The sequence below is a fragment of the Felis catus genome, chromosome B1 (genome assembly GCF_018350175.1).
Source record: "Felis catus isolate Fca126 chromosome B1, F.catus_Fca126_mat1.0, whole genome shotgun sequence".
Taxonomy (NCBI): Eukaryota; Metazoa; Chordata; class Mammalia; order Carnivora; family Felidae; genus Felis; species Felis catus.
Window position 1 is genome coordinate 145,492,481 of NC_058371.1, and position 9,125 is coordinate 145,501,605.

The 9,125-nt window shown below is 39.2% G+C and overlaps 1 non-coding gene across 1 annotated transcript; it reads right to left on the minus strand.

The window, feature by feature from the left end:
- Window positions 1-206: 206 nt before the first annotated feature.
- LOC111560290 lies at window positions 207-314 on the minus strand. The gene has a single exon (XR_002742047.1). It is a non-coding gene; the product is annotated as a U6 spliceosomal RNA (small nuclear RNA).
- Window positions 315-9,125: the final 8,811 nt, after the last annotated feature.

The following is a 9,125-nucleotide window of genomic DNA, read 5'->3' on the forward strand; positions in this document are numbered from 1 at the left end:
TAGTCCATGTTGGACTCCCATGCGATATAGTATTCATATGATCCGTTCCTTTCTTGTTACAATATCACGATTTTGAAAATTGAAGTATAATTAACATACAGTGAGCTACACTAGTCGTACTAGGTTCAGGCATACCACATAATGAGTAAACAACTCTATATATTATTCAGTGCTCATCTATATAAGTGTCCTCTTAATCCCCTTTAACCAATGTTGAATGCCTCACAAATTGGCATGCCATCCTTGCACGGGGGCCATGCTACTCTTCTCTGTATTGTTCCAAGTCTAGAAATATGTGCTGCCAAAGTAAGCACTGCGATTTCACAATATAATCAAAGAATTTCAATCTTTCCATAAGGTAACCTTGCTTGAAAAAGCACCAGGACTCAAACCACAAAGACCCGTTTTTCTGAATGAACTTATTAATGCATTCATTCCCTGGACATTACTGATCACCAACTGTAGGAGGGGCGAGGCTGTTGTCGCATAACAGTAAGTGATAGGAAGGGCAGATGGTAATCAGAAAAAGGTCCCAAAATTTTTCCTTCCTCCCTTCTACCCTCAGTTTATTCTCTGATGGAGGCTTAGCAGTAAGAGAATAGATTTTAGTACTTCAGAGTCTAGTTTGTCATGAGGAGACTAAGTCTCTGTACTATTACTATCCCTGTGTCTCTTCTCTGATTCTGAGAGGCGATTTTCTTAGTTCCAAGCAGCGGTCTTCTGGTGGGTAACTAAGTTGCCTCAGGGTGGTAGCAGAGATGCAAATATGTCACTAGGATCTTGGTCTTTCAAGGACTGAGGATGTGTAAGCTCTACTCAGGGAAGGAACCTTGGCTAGTCACAACCCCTGAAACTTTCAGTGTGGAAGACATGATTTCAACATGCTGTCATGACCACATCAGTGCCTATAACCAAGGTATGAGTTGAGATCCCATGGATGCCTTTGTAATCTTCTCCTTTTGTCCCTATTTTAAGTCTCAAAATACCACTTCCCTATCTTGCTTCTCCCCAATTCTAGCTACTGCCACCAAAAATTAGGGTCACTCAGCATTCTCAGTTCACCTATGTGTACACAGAAGACCAACTTAGCTTCAGCTAGTATCTTCTCATATTTTCTTCTTAAAAATTTAAAAAAATGTTTATTTATTTTTGAGAGAAAGAGAGTGTGAGCAGGGGAGGGGAAGAGAGAGAGGGAGACACAGAATCTGAAGCAGGTTCCAGGCTCTGAGCTATCAGCATAGAGCCTGATGTGGGGCTCGAATTCACGAATAGTGAGATCATGACCTGAGCTGAAGTAGGACGCTTAACTGACTGAGCCATCCAGGTGCCCCTTCATATTTTCTAAGTGAACGTTGATCTTCCAGAATCTGCTCCATTTATCCTCTCTCCACGATCTTCAGAAATAGGTTTTTCAGAGATTTCTGTTTTCTCCTGTCTTTTGGTGGATTTAACATATATATCCTTCTTTTCCATTCATTTCCCTTCCCTTCCCTTTCCTTTTCTCTCTTCTCCATATTCCAAATATCTGCTCAATAATCTTTAACAGTAAGACTACAGTCTCAGAGATATTCATAATCTTTGGTCATTGAACAGCCCTCAGAGGAGGACCTTGTGTTCATTAGTCTTTTTCTCTTTTAGCTGATTATTTCAGCTATATTTTTCCAAGATTATTTAGCTTCCTGCCAGAAAGATGTAGTCCTGTGACTACAAACACAGTTTTTGATACATCAGAGAGTCTATCATGAACATTAAGACCTATCCAATCACTGTTCCTGAATTATAGCCCAAACCTCAGAGAAGCGTGCCTGGAAAACTAATAAAAAACTGGAGCTTCTACTTATGGAAAAATTCCCTCTTTTTACTTTGTTTTTAAACTTGGATAACTATATAGGTTACTTAGAGATTACTGATTTACAGATTAGTTCCTAAGGGAGTCTCTTTCTTTGCCACCTTGGACAGTTCCCACAAACCCTAGGCCGATGAATTCACGCTTTCTTGTAAAGGTTATGTACTCATCTAAAGGCTCTGATACAGCAAGAAAAGTGGTGAAACAACTGTTCCATCATCTGCAGGTGGTATTGTCAAGACCAGGAGACATAGGAAGGGTCCATATGAACTCTTCAGTTTGTTAGTTTATACAAACCCTTAGTTCACAATTTGGGAAGAATGCCCCCACTAATTCTATCTAGGGAGTGATGTCTGAGATGGGGAAATGTGTGATTCCTCTCTCTTCCTCTGCACGTGACACATCAAACGTGCCTGAAACACATAATATTTAATGCCTTAAACATAAGTGTCGAGGCTATAACAGGCTAGGTGGGCTTTTGCCATATAAGATGTTATTAAGTTATGAAGTCTGTTATTCTCTAGAAATGGCTCATGCATTTATATATTCCCCTCACCCCTAAACCATTTTCAGATGTTAGTTTCCAGACGTTGAGAAGTTGCCCAGTTATAGTTGATTTATCATGATCTGGAGTAGCACTGGCTAGAGATAATCTGCTGTGACAGCATGTTTCATGCTTGCTTTGTGCCTTGCCTTTCTAGCACCTGTCCATGGCTCAAGTACTAGGCCAACATTCTGCCTTTTATGAGGAATTAAAGAGCACCAGAGACTTTTCCTCCTGATTTATCATCAGTGCAGCCTCATTCACGTCTTTCTTTGTCTTCTTCTTATCACAGAAAGGCCTGGCAGGCAAGTTGATCCACTCAGCTGTAAGCCTGGGTCAGACCTCATCCTGGTATAGCCCTAGTTGGTTGGTTGATAGTTGTTTTGTTTATGCCACAGGTGGCCACCACAATAGGGACTTGTATCAGCCTTCTTTCTGTGTGGATGGACACACAGGGAAAGCCTTTCCAAGATCTACTTAATATCTATCCTCAGAGCAGATACCTTTCCTCAGAATCTCAAAGCAGATGTGATTTAAACCTTGAATTTTACACTAAGACATTTGTTTCACACTCAACAATGAGACTATTTTGCTTCAATGTTTTACTTAAAGATTTATTTATTACTGGTCAGCTCATCAAACATTAGGGCTTATGGAAAACCCCTGATACTTAATGACAAAGGTAAGAATGAGCTGTCTGTTGATTTAGCAGTATGAGATGTTAGAGTGCCAAATAGGAGATTCCCAATAAAAACAATATTAATGCCCAACTGCGCATTTCCGTTTCTGAGATCAGTCATCTCTGAGAGAGGTTTCCGCAATCTGGTTGCCTTAATCATGTTGATACTTGTGATACAATAATCTTAGTATTTAATGTTTTGGCAAATACTAAAATTGTGAATTTATCTGAGACTATTCAAGCATGTTTATGAATCATAGAAATCTTAAATGCTATGATTGGATGTGAACTAATATTTGGATTTACCAACCTACTAAAGGTGTATATATTGGGGAAATGGGGAGAAAGTAGAAACGACAGAGTAAAAATAATAAAACACAGAGCTTTTTCTTTATTTATTATTGCGATTGAATACAAAAATATAATTCTGTATCTACACAATGCTACAATTCATCTATCATTTTTCCACATGCAGGGATTATAAAGAGATCTCTTGTTTGTACTTTTCTTCATCATCTGATGGCCATGTTAACTAAAGCTGGAGTTAGTGGCCTCTGGCAATGGTTACTGATGTCGAATAAATTAGTCCTAACTCTCATTATGCTGCTAGAACACATGGTAACTAGTTAACGGCTGACAAAAATAACAGGATATGGTATAACATGACGCACTAAATCCTCTGCTGAATCAGGCCTTTTTGTTTTTCTTGACTGTCTTCCTCTTTTCATCTGGCATTTGATCTAATTATGCCTTACCTCTGTTCATGAACTCTAAAGGTCTAACTAGGTCAGTACTAGAAAGATTGTGACTGTTGCCATGCCATTTACCTCTTACTCTAAACAAGCATTCTAACAGGTGAGAAATACCTTGGTTATCTAAATATTTGCTGTAGAGAAAGCCCAGTGTCTTGGCTCTTCTGATCCTTTTCTCTTTCCTTCATTATTTCACCATTAGCCAGCCCCACTCTATCATGTAATAATAAACAGCAGCTAATAGTTAATGACAACAACTTTGTGCCAAGTACATTTTATGAATTACCTTTATTTAATCCTGCTAACAACAAACTCCTTTAGCCCATTTTTAGAGAAGCACATAGAAGTTTAGAGAGGCTGAGTGGCTTGGCTAACATCACACGGGAACATGGTGGAACTGTAGTTCAAAACCTGACCTTCTGACAGCAGACCCAATTCAGATAACTGATGCCTGATAACCTTCCTTGCCTCTCCTAAGGCCCACTTTGCACGTGCACAACTTTACCTGCTGAGGATGGAATTTGACTTATTTCAATGACAGGGCAGGTGTGTCAAAGATGCCATCATGAACTTTCCATGCTCATGCCACCCATCCCCATCCATGTTTTATATGTCTCACCATCTCTTCTCTACATTTATGCATTCATCAACTATTTTTTGAGCTTCTCCTAAGTACCAAACAATGCTCCCAGCACTGAAGACATAACAAGAGATCAATCAACTTTCCTCTGTCAAGGAACAAGTATTATACTGGGGGTGACAGTTGATGAATAAGGGGGAAAAAGTGTGTATGGATGATGCATCTGTATATATGATATAGTGCATCCTAAGAAAGACTCTAATGCAATGATATTTGAACAAAAAGCTGAAATAAGTGGACAGACTTTAAAGGCTTTGGGGAAGAAAAAAGTATTCCAGGCAGAGAGAACAGCAGGTGCAAAGATCCCAGCATGGGAGTTTGCTTACTATATTTAAAGACCAGTGTCTCTGAGCATTATTAGTAAGTAATTAGAGTATGGTAAGATTGGAGGATTTGTGACTTGTAGGGTATGATGAGAACTTTGGATTTCCTCTAGGTGAATGACAGAGCCACTTGGAGGATTTTGAACAGAAGGTTGAAATAATCGCTCTTACTTTTTCAAAGTTTACCATGTACTATGTGGAAAATAGAACACAGAGGAACAAAAAAAAAGATGAAAAAAGATCAGTGTGAAAACTTTTATAACAACTTAGGTGTAAGATGATAATACCTTTATTTATAGTGGGATCCTTAGAGCTGGTGAGAAGTTATTGAGTTGGGATGACTTTGAAAGGTAGAGTGTTAGCTCTAGGACTTGATGAATTGGATTCAAGGTATGACACACGTGATGCGTTAAGAATGGCTCTGAGATTAGCCTGAGCAGGTGGAAGCATGAAGTTGCCATGACTGAAATAGGAATGTCAAGAGGATTAGGTGAGGAATGGCTTCAGATTTAAAGTTTTATTTTGGTCATGTTACTGTTAAAAATTCCTATTCGTTTATTCAAGTAAACATTTCAAATATTCAACAGTTGGATGTAGGAGTGTGTAGTTGAACAAGAGGTTTGGCTTGCATGATGTAAATTTGGGAGTGATTATCACATGGATGGTATTTACCATCAGAGAACTGGATTATGTCCCTTATGGAAATGAGTCTACAATGAAGAGGACAAGTATCCTCTGAATAGTTCCCTATCCTAGTTGCACATCAGAATCCTCACGGGACTTTAGAATATATATACATATATCAAAGCTCCACCACAGGCTCGTCAAATCAAAATCTTTGACAGCAGAACCCAGGAATCTATATTGTCAATTTCTCCAGGTGATTGATTCTGCAGAAATTGACATGTGTTTGGAAATCAGTATTATAAGCCACTCTGTTTGTGTTATAATATGAATTAATTTTTAATGCTGTAAAGACTCTTCTTTCCATATCCACTGTTATCTACTTAAATCCAAGCTATGGTTGTCCCTTACACTAAGTGTTCTACTCACATTCATCCTTACCCTTATTTTTGTACTATGAGCTCAATAATCTTTTCAAAGAATAAATCTTCAAAGCCATCTCATTGTCCTCAAAGACAACAATCCTTAACATGGACTGCAAAATCCTGCCTGGTATTGGCTACTTGTCTCTCTACCTCATCAGACACCAGGCACCTTGCTCTCTGCCTTGCAGTCAGACACTTCCTTTCCTTCAGTCCCAAGGACACATCTATTTTCATTGGCCTCAGGTTTTACACCTGCTGTATCCTCCCTTCTTTCACCTAATTAACTCTTACTCATCCTTTGACCTTGGCTCAATCATCATGTCCATCAGGAAGCCTTCTCTGACTTTGTTGACTAAGTCAAATTTCCTACCCTGCCCCCCCTCCCCCCCCCCGGTAGTAAGTTATTAAATAAATTTAGGAATTTATGACTAGCATTTAAAATTTTTAAAAAATGTTTCTTTATTTTTGAGAGAGAGAGAGAGAGAGAGAGAGAGAGAGAGCTGGGGAGGAGCAGAGACAGAGGGAGACACAGAATCCGAAGCAGGCTCCAGGCTCTGAGCTGTCAGCACAGAGCCTGATGCGGGGCTCGAAATCACAATGTGAGATCATGACCTGAGCCGAAGTCGGACGCTTAACTGACTCAGCCACCCAGGTGCTCCTGACTAGCATTTTTAAAAAAGGAAATAGAACAGAATGGAGTAGAAGAATGTCAGAGTGGGTTGCACTTAATAAAGGTAAGTATTATCTTATAAACTTTTGCTTCTATGTGTACTAATAGGATGATGTTTCACAGTTGCAGGTTTTTGGTGTGTGCAATTACTAGCTTATCATTTGTCTTTCTCATTAGGCTGAAAGTCCAATGTGACTAAAAGACTGTTTCTTCCTGTTTTCCACTTGATCCATAGTCCCTGATCAAATGACTAGCCTTATGTAAGCACTTAAAGCATATTTATGGGAAAGAGGAAGGAAAGAAGACAGATGTGGGAATTTACATTTAGGGAAGGTAAGCCTGTACCGTCACACCTTATAGTGTGACCATACTAGCTCTGCCAGTGCAAAATCTGTGGGTTCATTGACTTCATATATGAAAACAACAAGGCTTTCCGTAATGTTTATTTATTTTACTAGTGTTTAAATAAGCAATGAAGTATCTTCATTTACAAGTGTTAAGTGAAATGGCAAGTTCAAAAAATAAACTTGGTATTACTATAGGTTGTATTATTATTTTTAAAATTTTTTATGTTTATTTATTTTTGAGAGAGAGAGAGTGCGCGCGCGCACGCGCGCACGCGCGCGCATGAGTGGGGGAGGGGCAGAGAGAGGGAGACACAGGATCTGAAACAGGCTCCAGGCTCTGAGCTGTCAGCACAGAGCCGGACTCAGGGCTTGAACTCATAAACCAAGAGATCATGACCTGAGCTGAAGTTGGACGCTCAACTGACTGAGCACCCAGGCGCCCCTATGTTGTATTATTATTTTTTTTTAATTTTAATTTTAATTTTTGAGACAGAGAGAGACAGAGCATGAACGGGGGAGGGGCAGAGAGAGAGGGAGACACAGAATCGGAAGCAGGCTCCAGGCTCTGAGCCATCGGCCCAGAGCCTGACGTGGGGCTCGAACTCACAGACCGCGAGATACTGACCTGAGCTGAAGTCGGATGCTTAACTGACTGAGCCACCCAGGCGCCCCCAGGCGCCCCCGTTGTATTATTTTTTAAAAGGACCTTTAGATATCAATCCAAGCCTTCCTGAACTACAGTAGGAAAATCTATTTTTTTTTTTGCCTTCTGGAAGTTTCTGGAAAATTTAGAGATGATATCACAGTTAATAAATTAGTGTCTCATCAGAGAGCACTCTTTAGTCCCCAAAGTAATGACTGTTTCTTCTTGAACTTCTGATTCACTTGTCCCCATGGCACACACAGTACCTTCTCACAGAGTAGGCTTTTCTTAAATTAGATCTGTGCAGCATTTAAAATATAAATCCTGTTTTTTAGACTATATGGTTTTACCAAAGTTTTATATGGATAACTTGTCATCCAAGTATATTGGAATTTTTTGATGACTGCATGGCTACAAATTGTATTCTACTTTTTACAGTCATGGAATCTTGATCTTGTCGCACAAGTCTCCTCCTCAGCCTTAATCTAGGACTACAAGTTCAGGACTGCAAATTCAATCCCCATCTTTTACATCTTCCCTTCTAAGTTGCGTAGGATTTTACTTTTTTAACAAAGTTTAGCCGCCTTGAACTTGGGATCAAAGGTATTTCTGGGAAGAGGAAGAATATTTAGCCTCAGAGAGGAGGGAGTAAAGAAAAAGTCCTAAAGAGTAGTGAGAGGAAAGAAATCTTACGTTCCCAGAAAGGATAAGTAACTCAAATTACAGACTCACAATATTATCATGAAAATACACTTAAAAATAATTTAAAACTGCAGCTCAGACCTAAAGTAATAAAGTGCCTAATGAGTTATTTAACTCATTATTTAGAAAAGTAGAGGGATGATAAACACTGGTTCAAAGAAAGAGAGATGTATGCAACCATTGGAAAAGAGAATGTCGAAACTAAATTGCAAAACTAGATAAAAACTCATCAGGGTTTCACAGGGTAATAAAGCTATAACTTTGATGTTATTTTTTCTATTGGACAAAAACAATTTGTACTTATCAATCCTCTACAAATTGACCTCTCACCGCAGAGGATGGACACAATTATAGTAAATGCAAAATCAAACAAAATCACATCCACTATTATGTCGTATGTTGTATTATGTATTACACCCATCATTATGTTGTACACCTGACACTAAAATAATGTTCTATGTCAATTATATCTTAAAAAATACAGTGGCAACAACAAACTACATCGCCTAGAGAGAGAGAGAGATTTAACTTACATAGGCTTGTCAGATAATACTCTACTAAGGCTCTGAAAAGTTATGCAGTCATCTTCTTTCCAAATTTTGAATTTCTTTTCTTAGCACTATAAATTGACAAAGACAGCTAAGCGCCTAGGTTGGAATGGAGAAGATACAGAAGGGCTGTTTTCAGCTCCTAGGAATGGAGGAATTTATGTGTCACAGGACAGGAAAAGTTGGAAAGAGAGTAGTCAGTTCTGTTTCCATCTGTTGGCCTCACCAAACTGAAAGCACAGCTTAGCACTGGGCCAGCTGATGCCAGAAAGACCAGGAGCAGAGACCTTTTGGGGGGCTAACTAAAACACTGTGCCTGCCCCATTGAGATGGCCTGTTACTAGGGGATCACTAAAAGCTTTAAACCCATAAGCACACAGTG